The 23,035-nt window shown below is 44.6% G+C and overlaps 1 protein-coding gene across 1 annotated transcript in view; it reads right to left on the bottom strand.

Moving 5' to 3' along the window:
• GALNTL6 (polypeptide N-acetylgalactosaminyltransferase like 6) overlaps window positions 1–23,035 on the bottom strand; it is a 2,999,321-nt gene that overhangs the window by 2,359,822 nt on the left and 616,464 nt on the right. The gene's annotated exons all lie outside the window — the stretch shown is intronic.

Here is a 23,035-nt window from a genome sequence, read left to right as displayed (position 1 = left end):
TAACACAATGGTCACAAAGCAGAAGGAGTTGGCACTGACTACGGTGAGAGTAAAATAATTCCAGGGTACATTGGACCAGTGCTCAAGACATGGATTGTATCAACATAACAGACACTGGGCTTTGTTCTCTTGTACCTGTCATTAGCAAAGCCCAGGAAAGAAATGTCAGAATGCCACTCGCCAGCAGGACTTTTAGTTAATGGGAGGGATTGACATCAAGTCGTGTAGAGGAGCTAGGCACTGGGAGAAAGCATAGATTGTTGTGGCACATTGGCTAACTTCCTGTAATTTCACAAGGGAAGGAGCTTTGTGACAGCTTACACAGGTTCTAATAGTATGGCTTCTGTGAATAGGCAAAACCATGCCATGCTTTGCCCATATACTCCATGTATGGTAACTTATTTCATAACCCATTAGTCGTCACTTGATAAGATGGTATAGGTGGTCTAGAACATCTGCACCTCCTTTAGCTGCTCCTAAAATGACCAAACTATTTTAGGACTTCTGCAGTTCTGCCACACCTTCCCTTATAACCAGCTGAAACCTATTTTGTAAAACCAACATAGTGGAATCTAAAATGTCATAAGCTGACAGTCCCCGAGAACAGTCCAATGAAATGGCCACCTACAGCAATAACCAGAATCAGCAACTGAATACCATCTACACAGTAGCAAATGCTCTACAATGTGTGTCCTTTACTGCAGCCTTTTGAACAGACAATGTATCCTATTGGCCTGTGTGCAAAATCATTCAGTGGTACAGTTATTGGCATATCTGCTGGAAATAAAATTATGCAACATATATAAATGAACATGACATGTCTTGCAATGCAGAAGTAAGTCAATTAGCCATCTGAGAAGATGTTTTTGGGATGAACAGGAATATAGTGTACTTCTTGGAATAGTTTCTAGGCCCACCAGTTCAAGTCAAGTTGGAAACATTTCAAGCTCGTGTTTATGAGGATAAGTAAAGTGTAAGTGTGTGAAGATTGAGGTACACAAGAGGAGGTCCCATCCATGAATAAGGACACTAAAAATATGTTTAATAGCCTAGATGAAACAAAAACAGAGAGCCAAAGCTCAGGAACCAACAATCCAGTATTGTAATCCACAGTTGTAAAAGAACGGTTATCAGACAGTGGACTATCATTTGCCTCAGCAATTCATACTATCTCAGCGGCCACAACAAGATTTTATACAGTCGAAAAACAAAATAGGGTGTGGGACAGAATCCTCCCCCAGTATGTCTTCTTGTAAGCACCCTGGTCCCCACCGGAACTCAGTGTAGACATGGTGGCTTGCCTACTTTCTTGAGATATGCCAACTGTGCAGTGATGATGATCCACTGCAATTCTGTCTATCCAAGTGGTCCTTCTATGTCAAGACGGAGGCGAGCATTAAGCTTTCATCTTCTTTATTCTCTACTCTCCAGTAGTTTCAACAAATATAACTTTGTAAACTTTCAATTTAAACATTTTTTCTTTTTTTTTTTAAACAAACTTCAGATCCCATCAATCCTGTAGTCCCCTAGTCTCTGGCCATATGACCTAGTCCTTCCTGTTCCTCTGTCCTTCCTCTTCTTTTCCTGCTCTCCACAAGATAAGTACCTCTTTATCTTAGCTCCGTAATATTCGCTTGACAAAACGTGTTTTATGCCATTAACGTAATTGGAATTGTACACCATGGACAATAATAGAATAGACATGTATAGTAGAGCGCGCGAGCATTAGTGTTTTAGTGTTTAAAAGGGATTCGGAGGCCCTGTGTCGTAATGCACGACACCTCAGGAGCCTGCCGTACCCCCTAGCAGAGCAGAAGTTCGCAGCCCCAACCCTTGGAAGGGCGGAGCTCTATGCAGGTGGGAAACTTCCCGTGAGCCGAGCAGAAACGGCCACGCGCAGCGAATGCGCCAATAGCGAACGCCTCCTACGCGGGGGCGTGGCTTTAACAGCGGAGCCACATGATTATAGAGTATTACCAGGCAAATAAGAAAGATGTATCCTGCAATACATACATACTGTATAAGGAGGTGCAGCCTCGAGCAAAGTGAATCTGTGGACGCGCCACTACACCTAGACAGGTATTGATTCAGGCACCGACCAGCACAATGTCGAACTTCGAGTGGAGCGAAGAGGAGCAGGAGGCAGACTACCAAGAAGACCTAGCCTATAGCTTCAAAGAAGTGCTGGGAGATTCACTGACAGAGGCAGTGGCCCAAGGAGTGTGGCCTTTACAAGAAAGGCTAGATACCATAGAACGATTCCTGAGCCAGAAGGAAGAAAGCACCAAGCAGGAAGAAAGCGCGTCCACATGGTCAACGTTTAACAACCCTAAGGGGTGTAACAGAGCCCGGAAGAGCAAAGACTCTTCTGACCCCCCGGGCTTACCGACAGGGGCGAGTACAGGAGCCCCAGAGGCTACAGACTTGTTCCTCAGACTAAAGGAAGCGTTCATGAAAGATTCCCAGGTGCCGAGCCTCCGGACCCCATACCCAGGGCAAGACAATATGGGTTGTACAGAGGAGGAAACCCCAGAAGGCTTCCCAGACGAGGAACCACCAATATCCCTGTGAAGGGTTTTGACCCATGCTGAATCAATAGACTGGGTAGATGTGGGGATGAGCTGTCGCCGCCCATCATTCCATCCCAGAGTCCAGGAGAACCGTGCAGTTGTGCGCATACCAAAAGCGCCAAGGGTGGAAGGTGATGCCAAAGGGAAAATAGCAGCACCTGTCAGAGCAAAAGCGCTTTTAAATCACCTCTGTTTCTTTGAGGGCAAGCTCCAAATGTCAAGTTCAAATATTGCAAGATAGCTAATACCGGAGACCTTTGTTCAAAAATCTGTTTTACTGATGTCAAAAAGTTGCTGAAATCATGGCACAAGACCACTCTAAAGATTCAACCTTCTTGGGGGGTTCCACATCACCACTCTACTGTAAGGATGCCTATCAAAATAATAGCAAAAATCTCCTGTCAAATTCAAGACAACTCAAAAATGGATGCAGTACCGACAAATTCCACACAGCAGCGCTAGCGGTCTAAACTCTGACAGGAGAACTGGCTGACAAAGGGACCTGAGTCAACTGGACTTCAAAGCCTGTGGGTTAATTAAAAAATCTTAGCCACCTGCTGTTCCCAGAGGCCAAGAGGCTGAGAACTCTTAACACCCCAGAGACTCACAACAGGAGGCAGGATATCACATGGCCCTTCTGAGTGAGAAGGAGGGGGTTTCCCCTTCAGCCTGGAGGAGAGAGACAATAGCCCCTTTGAGTTGAATGGGGTATGTTAATTTTGAGTGTTTCCTGTCAACAGCCCTCTGCCAGCAAGGAGAGACATGTGATCACTGACCCACCCAGACTTCTGGAGGCGGACTCAACACTTTGGGGAGTTGAATTGCAACAAATATATATTTTATAGAAGCAGTGATAACTTATTGTAACCAAATGACAGGAATGTACAACTTTGAGAGTCTTAGTATGGAAAATGCCCTCACGATTTGAGTCCAAACTCCAATTTGTACCAGGTTCTGGGGCAAAACCCCGCTAATTATGAATATTGTAGACACTGTATTTCAGCTAGAGACATGGAAAGTTACTGGGATATATGTGGAAGGGAAATGTACCTTTGTATAATTTTTGATGAAAATCCCATATTGCAAAACCCACTAAAATCGAAAATAAGTTGCCATTTTTGAATGCAAGCTCCTAGAAATGCCAGAGTCGGAACAGAGACTACCTGAAGCAATGTGTAATATGTACATGTAATGTCAACCATTTGTGTACCTGGGAAATATGTATTTGGATCAGAAATAGATTTGTGTGCATATTGACCAGGGGAGTGTCATTTCTGTAGGTCATAAAAATGACATCACTCTGACACACTATCCCTTCCCAAATCAGGGACCAAAGAATCTATTGACCTATCAAATTAAGAGAGGGGCAGCCTTAGTGAAGCTAGCCTCTCCACCCACTTTCTAAACACATAAAAGCAGACTGCTGGGACAGGTAGAGAGATTCATTTTCCATTTCCGCGGAGCATTTTGACGGCCAACATCCCATCCAGACAGAGACCAGAACCAGGGACCCATAGACTACAGAACTTTGAACCTAGAAGGCCCACTGCAAGCAAAAGTATTCTCAGCAGGCCTTCAGAATCCAGCAAACCTAACCAAACTATTCAACAGCCGGGCGAGCTGTTTGAATTCTTTGCGAAGAACTTTTGCCGGAACCGCAGACCAGACCCAGACCGCTGTGAGCAGAACCAGAGATCCGGATCGCTGTGAGCAGAACCGGTGCCTGATTAACCCGCCGAGCAGAGGGAACCGCCGCTGGACGTGTTGACCAGATCTGTGACGAGGCCCATTCATTTCAAAATTAGGAGTGAGTATCCGCCAGAACTGTGCAGAACCCAATCTCTTAGTTAAAATAATCTAATCCAAACTATTTTAACCTAATTAGAACAGCCTCCTAGAAATCGTGTCATCTGTCATTTTTAAAGCTGCAAAACTGTCACCTGTCAATTCTGCAGCTGCAAGCTGTCACCTGTCATTTTGAGTTTACTTTAAATCCGAAAAACTACCTTCAGAAATTCAACCGTATCTCTGGAACCGCTTGTCCTAGGAACGAGATTTAACTTTCCTCTGAAAGCTTATAATCTGAGCTATCCAACAAGCCTAGAACTGACTCCTTATACTTTTACCACAATCGCGATTTACGCACTCGCAACATTTACCGCGATTTGCGATTTGGCTTGATTTCGTCATCTGTAAAAAGATAGCCGCTTTTGCCTGAAATGCTAAATTTCGTTTGCAACCTAATAACCATCCCTGAACCATTGTTAGAGCTGACCTGAACTGATTTAAAGTGTCTACCACTCACCCTGAACCTCCTATAGGGAATTAAAAGCATTTTTAGCATTTTTCACTTCCTTGCCACCACATTACAAACCAAATCAGTTTACCAGTAGTACATTATCTATTGTTGATCACTGTCATATTTTAAGTGTGATATCCAATATTAATTTATTATAAAAGTGTGATAGATATATATTGTTATATTTCTCAAATAAACCTTTTAAATTTGCAAAACAGACCTACTGCTTGGCTCAGTGGGGTCAGCGGGATTCTAAGAGAGGGGTGTTATGTAAGGGTTGTCATCCAGAGTACATGAACTGGACCTAAAAATATATCAATAAGGGTTTTCCTCAGCATCCTAGAATAGGCATTGACTTAGCTGTATTTTTAAAGTGAAGCCACTTAACATCCCCCACATCCACTCAAGCGGATGCAGATAACAAAGGGGATGAGGGGTGCCAACCTCTGCCTAAGAAAAGGCAACAAAAACTCCACCACCTAGAAGAGGACGAAACGGCTGACATGTTCCAATCGGAAAAAAATCAGAAATCTGAGATCTTCGGAGTGGGTGCCATCGCCGAGAGTGGCGAAATACATGACGCAGAGATTGAGGAAAGCCCGACCTGCAGGGCAAAGTCGCGGAAGCCCCAGAACTGGACCCTAAAATGTTGTTGTTTGTCTCCAAATCGAACAGAGACCCGAGGAGCGGCATAGACCGCTCCTGGAGAAGCTGCCAAGAAAAACTCCTCGACCTGGCAGGTCCGCTAGCTAAAATAATGAACATAGCCAAACGAGCCAGAGATACAGGCGAGGAGGTAGACTGAGGAGTGCTAGCAAACTTGGCTCAACGGGCCATATGTATACTAGGAAACGCAAACTGCGTGATTTCATCGGAGCGCAGGAGAGGCCTCCTCTTGAAAATCGACCGGAAACTAGGAGATCTGTCGTCATACGAAGCCTGCGAGGCATTGCAGGGCCTATTGTTTGGAGAGACTTTTGGTAAGAAGATGGGGAGGTTCGTAGGGACCTACACCTCCCTGGAGAAAGCACAGGCTTCGATGAACAAAATGTTCCCAGGGAGAGTTTTTGGCGGGACCGGTCGCTACAGAGGTCGCTCGACCGGTCGATACCAAGCATCCAGAAGGCCTCAATACAACAGAAACCAATACTGGGAATCCAGGCAGCTTGATACCTTCTTTCCCCCAAGAGGCCGCTTCCCTAGAGGAAGACGAAGCAGAGGACAGGGAAGAGGACAAAACTTCCCCATAGGTGAGAATCTTTACATATCCACCAGTAGGGGGGAGGACAGCTATATTCTGGGAAAACTGGCACTCGCTTTCCAGTGATGCTTGGGTCCTTCAAAAAGTGAAAGGCATGTGTATAGAATTCACAGAAACCCCCATTCAGGACCAAGCGCCACGCCCCGTAGTCGCGACACGGACCGAGAAAGGGCTGCTAGACTCAGAATTGCGAAGCCTAGCAGAGAAATGGGCAATCGAACCATGCATAGCGCCGCCAAGATTTGTGAGCAACATGTTCCTGGTTCACCGAAAAGACAAAGTGAGACCAGTGATACATCTAAGGCACATGAACAGCTGGGTGGCCTACAACCACTTCAAAATGGAAGGAATCCACCAGCTCAGAGATACGTTCAGACAGAATGACTGGCTGGCGAGGATAGACTTGAAAGACGCCTATCTTACGATTCCTGTACAGAGGGATTTCCAACCCATTCCTAGCATTCGACTGGGACAGGCAATTATGGCTACGATGCCTTTCGGGCTCTCCTCGGCGCCATGGGCATTCACGAAAGTGATGAAGCCGGTAGCCGCAGCGATCAGAGGGAAAGGAATTTGCATGATTACATATCTAGACCACATCCTACTGATGGCCGACAGCAGAGAGACTCTAGTCTACCAGACCGACTGGGTAGTACACCTCTTAACCTCGTTAGGTTTCCTAGCGAACTGGGAGAAGTCGGAGATGGCTCCGGTGAGGAGGATAGAATTCCTGGGGTTTATTACAAACACCAGGTCGGCGACACTGGAACTCCCAAACAAAAAGATCAGAGACATAAAGAGAGAAATAAGAGCATGTCTCAGCAAAACGAGAATATCACTCCGCACCATAGCGAGAGTAGTAGGCTTACTAGCGGCATCAATACAAGCAATCTTCCCAGGGCCATTACACTACCGAGCCCTTCAGAGGCTGAAGATACGGCATCTTCAGCAAGGCCTACACTATCACCAACTGGTACTCTTAGATCAAGAGTCCAGGACAGAGTTGGAATGGTGGTTAGCGAACATGGAGGCCTGGAACGGCAGAGCCATCTTCGGCGACTGCCCAGACCTGATAATAGAATCAGATGCCAGCAGAGCAGGCTGGGGAACCCGGTGCGAGGATCTCCAGACAGGAGGGAGATGGAGCGCATCTGAACTCTAATTACACATAAACTGTCTAGAGTTACTAGCCGGATCCTTTGCGATCAGGGTATTTACGAAAGGGAAAGTGAACTCCTGTATCCTGCTAAAAATGGACAACATTTCGGCAGTCAAATACATAAACCATTTAGGAGGGACAAGGTCCAAATTGCTGGCGGAAATAGCCAAGGATTTCTGGCATTCCTGCCTAGAATCAGGCATCTCGGTGGTAGCCGAATACTTACCAGGTTCGTTGAATGTAGTAGCGGACTGGAACTCCAGACATCTCTCAGACTCCAGCGACTGGATGCTGGACCGGATGATTTTTCAGAAACTGGAAAAGATCTGGGGCCCAATATACACAGATCTGTTTGCATCCAGGCTGAACGCTCAGAAAGAGAGGTTCTTCAGTTGGAGATTGGACCCAGCGGCAGCCGGAGTGGACGCTTTCCTGCAAGATTGGACGGAGCACACGGTTTACGCTTTTCCTCCATTCATAATGATGAACTGAGTACTAGCAAAGGTACGCAGAGGGACAGCGGACCTGATAGTGGTAGCTCCGATCTGGAAATCCCAAGTATGCTTCCCAGCGCTCATGGAACTATTGGTAGATTATCCGAGAATATTGCCCCAAGGAGAACACCTCCTCATGGACCCAGCTGGGTCATCTCACCCTCTGAGAGTGAAGGGGACACTGCCATTGATGGCGTGCAGGATAGCAGGAGACGCTGGAATCTCCCGGGCATTTCATCACAAGCTGCAAGTCTCATCGCAGAGATATGGGCTCCATCAACTCGAAGGAGCTACGACGCAGCTTGGAACAAGTGGTCGACATGGTGCAGAAGGAGAAATATTTATGCCGTTTCTGCCCCTCTAGTTGAGATCTTGAATTTCCTAGCGGAACTCCTCCAGAACGGCAAAGCATACAGAACAATAGGGGTATACAGATCTGCGATATCAGCAGGTCACCTACCTGTGGAAGGAGTACCGGTGGGAGAGAATGTAGCAGTAATTCGGCTACTAAGAGGAATAAGATTCAGGAAACCACTGCAGCCGAAATATGAATCTTTATGGGACGTAGCAATAGTATTGAAACTATTTGCGGAGAGGCCCGACAACAAGTATCTGTCCCTAGGACAGCTGTCCGAAAAACTAGCCATGCTATATGAGAGTAGCAGACGTGAGAGTCTTAGAAGTGAATAGGAGAATGTACGGGCTGGAAGATATGACATTCAGCTTAGACAGAAGAACTAAAACGGATTCTAGTACCATCACATACCAGTACATGCAGGAACACCCGAAATGGTGCGTAGCGGCACGTATAAAGGAATACGAAAATAAAACAGCCAAACTAAGACTGGCAAGGACGACTCAATTATTAATTGCGCGCAGAAAGCCACACAGAGGAGTAGCAACAGCCACCATAGCACAGTGGGTCAGAAACATTATGAGTTTAGCCGGCATAGACATGACAAGATTCGGGGCACACTCAGTCAGAGGAGCGATGGCCTCGAAAGCACTAGGACTAGGCGCAACATTACAAGACATCATGAAAGCCGCAGATTGGGCTAGTGAATGCAATGGCAGGAGTAGTAGTAAGAAGCTTTGAACAAGCTTAATGCTCGCCTCTTTCTTGACATAGAATGAAGATTCCCCCTGATTATAGCGCAGGGAGCTCTTGATTCTATTAAAGACAAGGAGGTGAGCATTAAATTCCCATCCCGAATACACAAGGAATGCAATGATGAAATACATGTTGTGAAGTACTGTTGTTAATTAACATGGCTATTTCTTCCAGAATAGGGTGTGTATTCCCACCCTAACATATACAATTTTGTTTCTGCTTGATTTACGGGATGAGCAAAAGAACAACTGAAAGCCCGGATCAGAGCAGGCCGCCCAGAACAGCTTTGAAAGCTCGTATGTGAGAGATCGAACTGGTACAAAGCAGGAAGTTCAGCACAAGTTCAACAGTTGAGTGAGCAGTTAAAGAGAAAGGACAAGTTCAAGCAGTCAAAGAAGAGGAAGGACAGAGAAACAGGAAGGACTAGGTCACATGGCCAGAGACTAGGGGACTACAGGATTGATGGGATTTGAAGTTTGTTTAAAAAAAAATGTTTAAATTGAAAGTTTACAAAGTTATATTTGTTGAAACTGTGGAGAGTAGAGAATAAAGAAGATGAAAGCTTAATGCTCGCCTCCTTGTCTTTAATAGAATCAAGAGCTCCCTGCGCTATTAGCAGGGGGAATCTTCATTGAGGTGTTCAGTACTTTTTTCAATTAGCTGTGACAATCCTAAGCTTCTCCTTGTTATTAGGCAAGGTAAACTGGTATTTCACACTGCTGAGCTAATTACCTTAGACCACATAGGTACAACTCTCTAACTCCTAGAACTGCAATCCCAAACGGGATGTTTTGCAACAATTTATTAAGATTGTCACTCTATTTCTTGTACTGCACTTCAATCTGCATGATCTGCCCCAATTCATGTTGATCCATTAAACTCCATGCCATTCTATAATGCCAAGTACCAAGCACACAAACTGGATTTTCAACTACAATTTATTTAGCACTACCAACTGGGATGGTCACTCTCTAAGCCCTAGTCCTGAGCTTAAACACTGGATGTTATACCTCAATTTATTTGGTTCTAGCTACCAGCAGAACTACTTCCTCACACATTGTACCAGACTCTCAATCGGGGGGTTCAGTGTCAATTTGTTGTGCTACCAACCAGCAAAGTCACTTTCTAACTCCCAGTATCATGCTTACAATTTGGATAATCTACCTCAATGTATATGGCTCTACATACCAGTGGAGTCACTCCCACTTTTTTTCCTTTTTCTCCTTGTTGTCCATGTCTCCAATGTATTTGACCCTCTAGCCCCATCACCTACAAGAGGTTGGAGTAATGCTAAAACATTTGTCTTTCAATGACAAGCAGCACTGCCATGGGTTCCAACTCCTCTGACTAGCAGATGACAGCAAATGCAGCCAGAATGTGCCAGTATTCTTCCTCGCCCTGGTGATTCTTACCTGTCCAATCGATGGCACACCCAGAGCTCCACCATCAAAAGGATGATGTCATGCTAGTTGTAATAGTATGGCCTGCTGGTGGACTGTGGAATTTGGCCATACTCTGTTGGGCCAGACATGTAGGATCGAGGAGATGTTTGGGTTGGCCCAAAGTGGAGGGGGTGAGGGACCCTCATTACAGCATGACTGGTGACAAACTGATTTGTTACCTGGCACTTCTTGTCACAGTCACTGCTGGAGGGTACAGCAGAAGCCGGGTCTGTGAGACATGCTGTGTGTTCCTGAAACACATCATAGAACCAAACTTAAAGTGCTTGTGCATCATTCATATGCCAACAGGATTCTTGTTTTTGATACCTTGCTTAGTTGGTTTCCGGCAGATATTGTTTAATACAATGTATTCCTCATCCTAGCAGTCCTTCTGTCAATCAGGCTGAAGTAGTACCACAATCATGACCAGATGAATGTTGTCATTGTGGGATAATATGTGTCCCACATTCATATGGAAAGCATTAGCCTGTCTTGTCCCCTCTGCATGAGCAGGCAATGGTGCAGATGCCCATGAATGATATACCTGAGCTTTCACATAGGGGGCAATCCCTGGCTAATCCACCTGGCGGTCTTCAGTCTCTTGCAGCTCCACCACCTGCTATCACATCTCCCCTCACCCTCTTCACTTCTGTGTCTACATCTCCCAGCTGCTGGACTAACAACCTACCCTCATAAACTCCACATTGCTCTGGATGCTATGGATGTCATCTACACAAACTTCGCTGACTACACACAGATCCTCATTCCGATAACGGGCAACTATGACCAAGACACAATCATGATCAATACAATTTATGCAATAATTCAAAACTGGATGGCAATCAATAGTCTCTGCCTCAATGACAAGAAAACAGAGATACTCATTGTGGGCTAGGCAGCCAAAATCAATGCCCTCCACCCTGACTACTCAGCAATCAATATCGATGGAACCCCTATCCCTGTACTAAAGCAGGTTAAAACTCTAGGTGTCTACTTAGATGCAAATCTAATGATGGTTAAACATGTTAATGCACTATCCTCAGCTATGTCTTACACCTACTCATTGCAATAAGTCATCAATTCCTCACACCACACAACTGCACCAGTCTAGCCCAGGCTCTTATTTTATCAAAGCTGGACTATTGCAACGCCTCACTGTTAGGTACCTCTAACACTAACTTGGCAAAAATGCAACTTTTGCAAAACAAAGACCGGCGAGCAGCTCTTGGCCTACAAAAATGAGACCATATCATCAATTCCAGGAGGGAAGCCCACTGGCTACCCATAAAAGCCAGAATAATCTTTAAATCACTCTGTGTCTCACACAAGTGTCTCGCCAAAAATGCTCCTTCTTATCTCAACAACAACATTGTCCTCTTGAACAAGACAACAAGAACTCTGAGATCAAACAAAAATGCACATCTCACTGACCCATGTTACAAATGCTCTAGAGCAGGGGGAAGTAGCATTCCAGTACTGACTCCCAAAATCTGGAATACCTTCCCACTACAAATTAGAAATGAGCCTGTGCACCAATGCTTTAAAAACTACTTAAAAACCTAGCTATTCAATAAATTCTAAGACCAGCCTCTGACCACCTCATTTTTCTTCTTCGACTGGACCAGGCTACTCCCCCACCAGAGTTAACCCTTCCATAGCCCTAGCCCATTATCCTGACTAGCTGGTGACTGCATGTGACTGTGATGTATCGACTGCTCTGCATTGTTAACTTTATGCTTCAAATTGTAATTGTGCACAATTTAACTGTACTCATTTATATAAAGCTGTCTGTAACTACGCTGTGGCACTCACATGTTTAGGCGTATAACAAATGTAATAATACATAAATAAATAAATAAATATAATGGCCCACAATCTGCAGGAACTATATAAGAGTCTCTGCAGCTTTTTCAACCTTTACCGATTGGTAGTCAAATCCTCCATGTCATCTACCATGCCAGCTACTTAAATGAATGAGTTTGGCTTAAATTTTCAATGCAATTATATTTGCTCCTTCAAATCACAAGCCTCTTCAAACTAAACCTCCTCATTCCCCACTTGCCCTTCCTTGAGTACAGTCTCACCATCCATATGCACCATTATCATCTAATTTTCCTAAATTCTGGTCTCTCCCTCCGAGCTTATTACCTCAACCTCTGCCATAGATTCTGAGGAGTTTTCCAGTTCCTAATCTCCTGTAGAGAAGGAGCTAAGCACCCCCACCTCAATCACCTCGCCTATCTTGCTGATATGTTGGGAACCAGAGTGTGAGACACATGCAGTACCAGTGAAAATACTGATATCAAGGAGAATCCTGGAAGCATGGTTCCCAATGAGAAAACCATACCTGCATATGAGACAGTATAATGGCCATTTGAATGAAATCCCGGAAGAAGCAGGACCAATGAATGGCCAAGAAGAATGGTGACACCATGCAGAGATGAGATGACGCAGATAGAAGAGATGCCAAGACCAGAGAATGCAGATATTCTATAAGGCAACAAGAAAGTATTGAAGATATGTGGCATTTTGGGATCAAGATGAAAAAGCTCATGCTACAGAAATGATGAAGATGTCAAGTCATTTTACACGTGTACAAAGGCAAAGAAACCCAAGCAAAGTATTCTTGAGGCTAGCTTTATAGTGAATAGATTGCAGCATGCTCCAACATATACATATATATATATATATATATATATAGCAGTGAGTAAAGAATGGATGTTTCCACTACGTGTTATAGCAGAACTGGGCTAAAAAGTGAAGGCCTCTTTTCCAGTGTGTCGCAGTTGGAAAACAAGTGAATTACAAAGTGAATCTCATAAAGGTGAGGCTGGATGAGCCAAGAAGCCAAGGCTGTATCAGGCTGGGGTGAGCAGACATTGGATACAAATCGTGTGAAAGAAGGAAGCTCCTGTTTAGGAGATATGAACAAAACAAGGAAGATGTCAGAATTCTATTAGAAAATAGTATTTTTAATACACGAAAGGCTCAATTTTGTGGTCTTCAGTCAAATGGAAGGATGAAGTTGGACGACATGATGGTCACACCTCCGCATGAGGGCAGAGCATAATAGTATTTTTAATACACGAAAGGCTCAATTTTGTGGTCTTCAGTCAATTGGAAGGATGAAGTTGGATGACATGATGGTCACACCTCCGCATGAGGGCAGAGCATGCCTTCACTCCACTGAATTCTCCAGAGCAAAGAACACTCCCAAGAACAAGTACAAAGCCCTAATTGACTGCAAACCACTGAGGTGATGATGGATGATTTTGCTATTGGGTGGGATGCTATGGTTGAAGACTAGCTCACCAGCACCTGGAAGCCCAGTCTGTGTGCAGCTAGATGTAGGTGGAAAAGTACTGACAGAGGTTAGAGTCCCAACCAATGGTAGGGGGTTGCATGATTAAGGGTCTTATAGTTTGTGTAGCCAATAGGATGTTGTATATTTAGTGACGTTCATAGTGACCTCTTTAAGGGGAGGGCTTAGTTGCCCCATCTGATGTTAAGAAAGAAATCCCTTTCTTTCACTGCACGAGTATGGATCATATACTTAGACTTTGCCTTAGACCCTATCACACTTGCCACTAGGTTTTTGTAGTTTACAACATAGTATGACATTACGTAGGTTGACATCACCTATGACGATTGTTTGCTATAAAGGAATGTTTTTTTTAAGATGCATTGACAGACCTTACTCTGAGACGTTCATTGATGTCCGTTGTATTCCCTGTTTTAGATAATTATAATTGATATTAAAGCAGTTATCCTTTTGCCAACTACCTGAATTGTTTGATTATTGATGTTTGAGTAACTTCTGCATCCCCATCTATCTCAAGGGTATTGCTATCTCATGTAAAAGGGCTAGAAGCTTCCAGTTCACTCCCTTTTCTGGCTCTCCCTTTTGATCAAATTATATGTTGCTGTTTAAAATTACAATCACAAAACAAGACAAGAGATCTTGTAACTTACAAAAAGTAAGGAAAGTGTCTAACTAATGCAAAGCATGGGAAGACTTCTCGGTTTCATGCAAATATTTCTACAAGCAAATGAAAAGCAATTTGTTGGGAGCCCTTTGGTTTTATTGTGTCATTGATGATTACAACAATGAGTAGTTTCTACACAGCCTACCCTACTCAGCAGTCACAATTATAAAAAATAAGAGCGATCACAATCATAAATGTGAAACAGGTACAGGTAAGATATATACCTCCTTTGTCTTTTGTGGTAAAGTGGGCAGAGGGCAAGCTATGCTCTTAGAAGGGGTTTGGAAGTGAATTATTAGCAAACAAAATAGCAAAGTATAACAGTCCAAAATAAAGGAATGACTTGTCAAGTTTCCATAAAATAAACTTTACTTAATATAAATGCGCAAAAATGACTAAATAGAACAATCCTACAATATCCACTCATGTGGAAATAACACAGACTACACAATAGATAGTGTGACGCAGCACTGTGTGTAATGAAACCGTGGTGAATGGCAATCAAATACCACAATGGTCATAAAAACAAATGTTCTTGTGCAATAAAAAAGATATTAGATGTCACGTAACAAGTAGAGCCCTAAGATGGACATGAGAGGCAATTAGTAGTCAACAATACCTACTCACTGTTTTTGGCATTTCAACAGCAATAAACCAGGCTTCTGGATGCTGTTTGAGTGGTTTGAAATAGCCTTGAATGTGACGTTTGTGTTTTTTCAGCCGGGGAACAAATGTTAAGTAAAGGCTGAGCTTAAGTTGCTGTGGTTCGAAGCTGTGTTAGAAGAATGTGAATCATGCGGGCCACCAGGGTAGTGCAGTGGTTGAAGGATTGTTTTATGATGAAGATGCTGGTGAGTGGACATACAGTTCGAGTTGGGATAGTTTGTTCTGGCACTCAGGGGTTGCTGTTCGAGGATGCCTCTAGGGTCGTTTCAACCACTGATTTAGATCGACAAAAAAGATGCTGATGTTTCGAAAGTCAGCTCGAACAAGGTAGTTGCAGCAATGAACTTGAAGATCAAGCTGAGGCAACAACGTGCTCAGCTGGAACCGTAGGTAGGCGTACTGGGTTGAACATGCAGCAAAGCAGATTGATGATCTGGAGAGTACCAAAAGCAGAACTGCAGGGGCCTGTTGGTTCAAATGAGTCCAACTGGTTTGAAACACATCTCAAAGTAGTTGGACAACGAAAAGCCAGGATTCTGGCTGATATGGATCTCGGCTTGCTTTGAGTCCCAGAGGCTCAGGGAAAAGATAAGCCCTTTTCTCACGCTCCCAAACATGATGGAGGCTGGCAAACACCTGCAGTGAGCTTCCACCTCTAATGATGTCATGGGTACAAGTGATGCTGGCAGAGAGGCTGTCAGGGCTTGAGGACAGAGTGTGTGTGACATAGGTGCAGGAAGTAGGCTCAAGAAGTCAACAACCAACACCAAAAAGACACCCAAATCAGATGCAAGGGCATTACAAAAATGTTAAGCCTTACCAAAGTCTTCTCTGCCCTCATTGCATGACAGAAGCCTACAAGATCACACTTCCCAGCAGCCCCAGCGTCAGGAAATACAAAAATAAGGCCATGTTGGGAGTGGCACGTTCACTCACAGGCATGCCGAGCAAAGTACGGGGCATGTGCTCGAGAATTCGCCTAGGCATGATGCACGCTGAGAAGTTCCGGCCATGGTGATACACACGAGGGGCCACGCCCCACAGGATCATGATCCCTGCTCCTCACCCAGACAAGATAACTGCTGCAGCACTTCCTGAGACATTGGGGACGCTGTGGGATATGTGCAAGGGCCCCAGCCTGCCCAAAAACGACCCTGCTCCTCATGAAGCTAAGTACCATGACAGCTGCTACATGCCCAGGCACCCCGCATTAACTTGCACAACTAACTCAACCCTCAATAGGCAGCACAAACAGTACTAGGACAGCATACAGGCTGTCATGATCACAGACAACCGGTCCTCCATGCCGAATGCAAATTAGCTATTTGCGGCTCCCACACAAAAGCTGCATGTTTAAAGTCACATGCGGCCCCACGTGCTCCTGCATGTCATTAGCAACCCTTTACTGCTAACTCAGAGCCCCATAGCCATCCACAGTTAAACACATGCACACATGAGCCACGTGTGCCGTAATTCATGCAAACTAATAGTGGCTCTCTTCGCAGCATTTGAACTGCTCCTGCTGTCCGGACCAGAGAGCATGCAGACGAGGAGTCAACAAGGAACACTCCAGCAACCAGCAGCCATACCCAGTGATTTTCTGTTCAGTACTGGTACAAGCCAGTGTCATTGTTATCCATGCATTGTGGGGCATGCATGTATGTATGGATGAGAGTATGCATAGGGGCAATACCATATATACAGTATTTGCTTACCCCATGTCCTCCTACCCATCCAGAACCTCTTCCTAAACCTCTTCTCGGTTATCCTAATTTCCCCATACCTATCCAACCAGCATTTTCCTAGCCCTCCTTTCCTGCTGGAGTTGCAGAGGCCTGCGTAAGCCCAGATTTGCAGGAGCCAAAACCACAGTGGGGGTGGTTGGTTTGTTCCACTTCCGCACCTCGGAGCTGTGGACCCTGTCAGAGGCAGGTTTTGCTCCATATCACCCCCAATGTACCCTGGAGATGGCTTTTGGAAAAATGCCTACTTTTTTTCTAATATAAATGCAAGAGTACAATTCTAAAAGTCCAAAAAAATAAAAGAAATCTTGAATAGGATGGAATACCATGTCCTGATATGGGGCAAATTAAGAAGTATGCACATGACAGTGGATACCATTAAAATAATGTGTATTACATTAGCATCCCAGAGTAAGTGCTGATTCAATCAAAGTGGGGGATCATGTGCTGTATTCAATATTAGAATTGTGTGCAAATTATATATTGTGTGCCCTCTCACGGTATCTAGTCAATTCATCTAAACCCATTCCTTCTAATACCATTCCATCGATTTTTTTCCATATAAAAAATGTCTATCTAATGCATGTTTTTGGACGTTAAAGGGTACATTTTTGTTCAGGGTTGGGGGGGACCCCCCAAAAAAATGCATTAGATGTAATGGTGTTAGATGAAATGACCATACACCCCCTCTCACACCACTTGGCACAGCAATTGCTCCTTTCCCACCAGCTAGCTCACCAATCACCAGCTATTACTCTGCACTTGCCCCATCACAGGCCCATGCTGTGTGCCCCAGTCTCCTGCAAATCTGACATTATTGGGCACAATAGAAACAGTAAAATCACTGAGCCCCCTTTCAAGCCTTCCATGGCACACATCTTTAGTAGGGAAAACCTTTGGTTTGATGTGATGCTGCACTGACACACAGCATTGCATTGAATAACGCGTATTAGAAATGCCCCATTTACACCTGGATCTTCAAATCGTGTTTGCCATTGGAGATATTGCTCTGTGCGCTGCATGAACCTGCCGGCAAAGGCATTACAAACACTCTTTTTTTCCCTTGCTACCAGGGTCAGACTGGGACTACAAATAGGCCCAGCCAGCCAATGAAAAGTGTCCCACTACCCAAACAAAGTGGCCCACAATCATGAATTCCAGCAGTGCGTTACTATTCTGAACACCACATGGAAGGAAGATGGATTTGGAAGCGCTGCACAAATGTGTGCTTATTGAAAGCAATGGTTTGGGTAATTATTGGGGAAAGTCAGGATTACAATTCAATGTCAACAACACTTCTAGGGTGTGGTTGATATTTGCAAGTGATGTACTGCAGCATATGTTGCCATTATGTATTGCAATGGGTTAGCAGCACTGCCAGAGGAGGGAAGTGGGATGTCACTTTTAGCTGACCATTGATGTTGATTCTATGGACTCAGTGAGACCCTTCACACACGTAGCCTTTTGTGCTGTGATGGAGGTTCAGGTTTGACTGAAAGCAGGAAGGGCAAGCATACCAAGAATGAGGGGATTCCAAGCTATGTTCTACTGGTGTTAAACAAGCTGTTAAGGCACCTTAAGAAATACCACAGCAATAGGAGTCCTGACTTGACCCTTATATGTTGTGCCATTGATTAGCCTGCTTAGTTCAGTACACACTTCGCTTGCTGAATTATGCAGCAACTAAGGGACTGATTCATGGAATATTTTGCACGGTTCAAAGTGACTTTGCAACGCTGAAAAGTGACTTTGCACTACCGACACAAACCCTGATTCATGGAACTGTGCAAAGTGTATTTTTGCAGTGCAAAGACAGTCCAAAATTTATTTTGTACTGCGAAAATGACTTTGCACTGACTTTGCACTGCAAAAATACATTTTGCACAGTGGCAAAGAATGGAATATGAGTCTGAAGGACACACACTTAAGTTAATAGTACATATATTCTTTGAGAGAAAAAATATGTTTCACTTGCCAAACATCTTCTGTGGGTTAAACCTTGAATGTAGTGGACTCTGTACAGACTTTCATTGCTGCCTTTAACTGTTGTATTGCCCCTTTAGGGCCAACCTTTTGCCACTGGTTGAGTTCATTAACACCAAAGCAGTTCCGAATCCTCATTCTGGATGGAGAGGAACATGTATTGGAATGGGAGCAGCCAACGTGGCTGAATGGATGAGAATACTCGGGTATTTCAGTGGACATATCTCGAGAATAACGACTTTCCTATGTTATAGCTTTTTTGAAATACGCCTATGTGGGCATAAATGAATCAAGAGTATACCAGCCATCTGGACAATGCATTTCTACTATATCAAGCCCTGCCTCCATCATGTGGATGCAGAAGTAGCTTGATACTAGTCATTAATGCAAAGAGGGGTTGTTGTACCTATCCCTTTGGTGAAATGCTGCATGCCATCACTATTATGAATAGGCCCTGTAAATAAGGAAAGCGGAGTCCTTCTTTGATAGAAGTAGTGTTTACATTTGCAAGATATGTCCCCACCTGATTGTAACATAACGTGTTTGTAATACCTCTACCTTACCGACTAAAATGTGTGTGGGGGGGGTGCAGGCATGGGGAGGGAAGGCAGGGCTATTGGGGAGGAAGGTGATGGCAGGCAACAGAATAAGAGAAGCCTCAAAAGAAGATGGAAGGGAAATAGAAACAGGTATAAAGAAGGAACATGAGGACGTGGGGAGTGGAACATGATGGGATGGAAGAAAGGAAGTAAGAAAGACGCTTCGTGCATGAAAGACAACAGGCAGGACAGAGTGATCTAATGGAAACATTCCGGGAGCGCTGATGTCCCTGTGCAGAACTTGGTAATATTAATGAATGGCACAGCCTGGTATTTAAAAGTGAGAGAGGCTAAACATACACGCTCGCAATTTCCTCTGATGGTGACAGGCACGGAGGTAGCGCCTTGCTGACAGTAGACAGGGTCATAGCGAGTGTGCCGGACTGACAGTGACAGGCAGACTGGCCTCAGTGGGTATATTCCCACGAGCGCACAACTGTCTCTCTGGCAATGTAGTGAGTGCACCCCAGTGACATGCTATCAGCAAACAATTAGTGCATCTAACAATACAAAGCACCCTCTCAGTGGGGGGAGTGCTTTCAGGGGGCACTTGCTAGTGAGCTCATCTCAGTGAGAGACAGTAGACAGGCTCGAGTGCACCAGCAGGACAGCAGCAGACCCAATGACAGGCTAACATCAGGGTGAGCAACTCTTAAGAATGTATTCTACACCCTCAGCATGAGTGCTTTCATGAGACAGTTGACAGTGAGCGTGTCTCAGTGACTGCTGACACGTGTGTATTCTGAGTGCACCAGCAGGACCGTAACATGCAGAGCGTCATGAGCGCACACCAGTGACAGGCTAACAGCAGACAGAGTACTTCTAACAGGAAAGCACACTCTCACTGTGATGAGCGTGTTCGTCGTGAGGCACTTGGTAGCCAGCGCATCTCACTGACAGCTGACAGCAGCCTTACCCAATGATCTCAGGAATTTCCCCTCCCTCCAATCCTTCAAAAACAGAACAAAACAATGGCCACACGATCAAGACGATGCTCTGGCCACCACTCTGTAATGCGTGCTGCTCCCTTTTTGTTTACTTCTGTATATACTGTATCTGATTGACATCCTCATTGTAAATGTATGTATATATATATATATATATATATATATATATATATATATATATATATATATATATATATATAACTGTAACCTGTAACTGCCTTTTCTAACACTTCCTTGTAACCACATTTCTAAACATGCGCCCTGATGCCCTTGGGCAGGCTGCGCAATATAAATAAACAAATACAAATACAAATTAGTATAAGAACGGAAACCATGTCCACCCTGGTGAGTGCTTTCACGTGGTGGTGCTTGGTAGTTGTGCGCGCATCTCAGTGACTGCTGACAAGCTTGTATTCTCACAGCACATGCATAACAGTGACAGACACACTGTCATGTGTGCACCCCAATGACAGACTAACAGCAGATTTAGTGCACATAACAAAGGAAAGCAAGCCCTCAACCCCCCTTACCTGAATGTTTGCAGGAGATCTCGACACCAGGTAGGCGACACCTCGCTCCCTCCCACCTTGCCGTTGTGCTCGCCTGCTCAAACAGCATAGTTAACAGCCTCCAGGGAGAAACGCAAGCAAGGTGCCAGGAGGATAGCTCAGGTGCAATGCGTTTGTGAGGAAGACAAAGCAGAGCAACCCAAGTTCGAATCCCGAGGTCCCGTGCTTTTATAACAATCAAATGATGTCATGTGTTGCGAGTGACTCATGTTCTGGAGGAGATGTAAAACTGAGATTCAGTTGGCTGGGTCGCTGATGATAGTGCTTAGAGTGACAGCAGCAGAGAGTGCGCAGGGCCTGGCTAATGTTGCCAGTCTAACTTCCTTTACTCCAAGTAGTGATAATGTAACAAGTTGGACTGCGCCCAGGCACCGACACGTCGAGAGCAGCCCTTCCTGGTCGCATAACACCACAGAACAATGAAAAATCGGCCCATAGTTTGTGAGACCAGTCCACCTCAAGTGAATTGCATTCGGCCGAGGAGCCAGTCCACCTCTGCTGCTATGTTCAAGCACTGGATTTAAGCAGCAGGCCATTATTGACAGGGGTCAACCTACCCACCCATGTGTGTAATAAGCGTCTAATTATCCAGTATCCATATAGTTACATTCATAATACATCAGTAAACTTGTCCTTACATTCCATTAAAAAAAAAATAAAAAAAAAAACTCTTCTTCTACCATTTTGGGCTCTTGTTGGGTACAAGGCACATGGAAAAGAGATCAGAGGGGTGACCTGCATGCCTGCAGGAATTCTGCCACAGTAGAGGAGTGCACTGATCTACAACGTGCCTGCAATAATAGTGTTCCTGGTCCTTTCCACCTTCCTGGCATTGTTGCTTTTCAGTGTGGACGTTGGCAATGCAGAGCCAGCCAAAAACCAATATTTATGGTAATGCTAAAGTGGCACCTATGTGGCAAAATTAAGAATATTAATTAAGTACACCTGCAGATTTATATATGGCATACTCCCCCCCTTTCTCCACTGTGGGATTGGGCGTGAGCGTTTTCTCTGCTGACCAGATGACTACATCCACCAGTAGCCCTTGCAGCAGATTTTTATCCCCTGCACTTTCTGTGAGCTGCAAGTCCACCCAGCCTCCCTGATGACGTGTATTCGCACAGAACCGGTCGGAGGAGTACACCAGTGGCCTGGAAGGTCATGCAGAGAATTGGAGTGTGCACCTTTCCTTGTTTTTCCATTTTTCGCAGGACCTTGAGGGGTGGAATCCTCAAGACCTGACAGGGTGCCGCACCAGGATTATATATTCCCGGCTTTGGAGTGCCTCACTTGAGGCTACAACCCCCCCTTTCTCCACTGTGGGATTGGGTGTGAGCGTTTTCTCTGCTGACCAGATGACTACATCTACCAGTAGCCCTTGCAGCAGATTTTTATCACCTGCACCTGCGGTGAGCTGCAAGTCCACCCAGCCTCCCTGATGACGTGTATTGGCACAGAAACCGGTCGGAGGAGTACACCAGTGGCCTGGAAGGTCATGCAGAGAATTGGAGTGCGCCCCTTGCCTTGTTTTTCCATATATATATATATATATACATGCGAGTTGCAACTACGCTACTTACCTGTGAAAAAGAAAATGTCATCACTACCTCTCTGTAATCAGTTATTGCCCTCCAGTTGTGAAATCACAATGCCAGCACAGAGTAGCAGTCCAGCAGCCTTTACAGCACTTCATTAAAGCTGTGCCACGCGTTTATGAATTGATTTCTTATTCAATCGCTTTTGGGGACACTAAAGAGTCATTAACTCATAAGGAGCTGTTAATGGCAGTATGTTTATTGTGTGCACTGCTGGAGTTTAACACACGAGAGCAAGAATCTGCATGGTAATGCTAATTTTAAAGCACAAAACAAAATACTTTTTTTAGAGGAATTTTATTAAATTCCTTAAACTATTTTTTCTGCAGCACATTAGACGCTGAATTGTTTTAATCCAAACTGATTCTACTTTGAGTATTTGTGTCAGTGAATGGAAGATCCGTTACACTACATTAATCAGGAGGCCAGGTGTTAAAGGAGATAGCTATCCATGGCCATGTGTTGTAAGGAATGACATGTCCCCTAACACACATCAACAGGATATTGCAAGTCACCTCAGAGTTGCGTGACCTTATGAAGGAACGCCTAAGTCACTTGCAATATTCTTATAAAGTACGATCGGGGGTACTTTATTCCATATATTTTCCATTA

The sequence above is a fragment of the Ambystoma mexicanum genome, chromosome 6q (assembly GCF_040938575.1).
Source record: "Ambystoma mexicanum isolate Mex_15411 chromosome 6q, UKY_AmexF1_1, whole genome shotgun sequence".
Classification (NCBI taxonomy): domain Eukaryota; kingdom Metazoa; phylum Chordata; class Amphibia; order Caudata; family Ambystomatidae; genus Ambystoma; species Ambystoma mexicanum.
The sequence above is the reverse complement of the archived record's forward strand: the minus strand, read 5'-3'. Positions and strand labels throughout refer to the sequence as shown.